The 1467-nt window shown below is 38.4% G+C and overlaps 1 non-coding gene across 1 annotated transcript; it reads left to right on the top strand.

Annotated features, from left to right (window-relative positions):
* The first annotated feature begins 851 nt into the window (after nt 1-851).
* Nucleotides 852-923, top strand: Trnaq-cug. Its single transcript has one exon. It is a non-coding gene; the product is annotated as a tRNA-Gln (tRNA).
* Nucleotides 924-1467: the final 544 nt, after the last annotated feature.

The following is a 1467-nucleotide window of genomic DNA, read 5'->3' as shown; positions in this document are numbered from 1 at the left end:
CAGAAGTCAGGCAGCCATTTCAATTCTACCACCCCCAACGCCACGTTCGTTCTTTCAAAAGAGAAGCTACGTAAGCCGCAACCTCTACAGACGTTGGTGAGGAAGTGACTACTGAAGACCTGGATGGAAATCGCTACAGCAGCAAAACTCTTACATGGAAACCTGGAATTACAGGAACCTACCTAATCGAAGTCGTGTTACATTCGCCACGTCAGTTTATCTGTTTCGATTCAAACAGCCAAATGCCTTATATATCTCAAAGAAAATACCAACTGGCACTATTTTGTTATTTAACGCTTGTAAAATTTGATTAGTAAGTTTGAAAATGGCATTCTCAGTAGAGCAACTCTTATGATATCTAAACTCTGATTTACTCACGATATTATTGTTGCTCAGGTGATTCTATAAGCCATCACTTTCTCAAAAAATTTTCAAAATGATAACGAGAACGAAGTCTTCCCATCGCACGATTTGCTGTCGAAGTTTGCAGAGCATTTGGCAGTTCTGAAAAAATAACTATTATAATATTATAGCCCCTGAGATTATACTTCACAATTACGATTAATAAATAACAAGTTTGTGAGTGTATACTATGGTCACACAGTGTAGTAATGGAGAAGTGTAATCACTAATAAGAAATTCTGAGTTATCAGACGAATCCCGATGCTGTATTGATACGACGTTCCCACAAGTTTCATCGTCGTCACCTTCTGTCAATTCGGCAGAAGATACAAGCTCAACGGTATTCTATTAATTAAGCGATATTTTTCTCAATGTTATATGTACGAAAAGTACATCGTTGAATATTAACTGAATTGTTTTACAGATTTTGGAGTAGTTGTCTGTTCGTCGGTCCCATGGTGTAATGGTTAGCACTCTGGACTCTGAATCCAGCGATTCGAGTTCAAATCTCGGTGGGACCTAACATTTTTGTAAAGCTGGTTAGATTCCTCTTATCTGTCAGCACCACGTAAAACTTAGCGAGTACTTGTGCACAACCACTTTCATGCAGAAAAAGTACTGCAAACAGAAGAGAAGGTTGTGAACCGAGATACTTCCGTTAGGTGACGATTAGTTTGACTATAGGAAAGGTACAACGTAGACACTTTCCTAGATCAAACCAACAATATGAGGTGTAAGTCCATGTACATAACATGCAAACGTATGTCTCTCCAGCATCAGTGAAGTGCAATGCTCTAAAAAATGGAGCACATATGTGTGGAAGTGTGTTAGGGCAAAAAGGAAACAAAAAAATTGGCCAGTGCATATGCTTTGAAATAAATCGAGACGCGTATGGTCTATAAAGGACTTTTGTTACAGTCGCGAAAGATGATTACGTCAAAGAAATTGTCGACTCAGAAATAGAGTTTGACAACGTAAAATGATATAACAAGTAGTAAATTCTCAAAAAAGTAGGTGCAAGCTATAGGGGGACACGGGTAATATACAGTATGCAAAAGAACGAAG

Source organism: Schistocerca americana, chromosome 2 (genome assembly GCF_021461395.2).
Source record: "Schistocerca americana isolate TAMUIC-IGC-003095 chromosome 2, iqSchAmer2.1, whole genome shotgun sequence".
NCBI classification, from domain to species: domain Eukaryota; kingdom Metazoa; phylum Arthropoda; class Insecta; order Orthoptera; family Acrididae; genus Schistocerca; species Schistocerca americana.
This window is presented reverse-complemented; position numbering and strand designations above follow the sequence as displayed.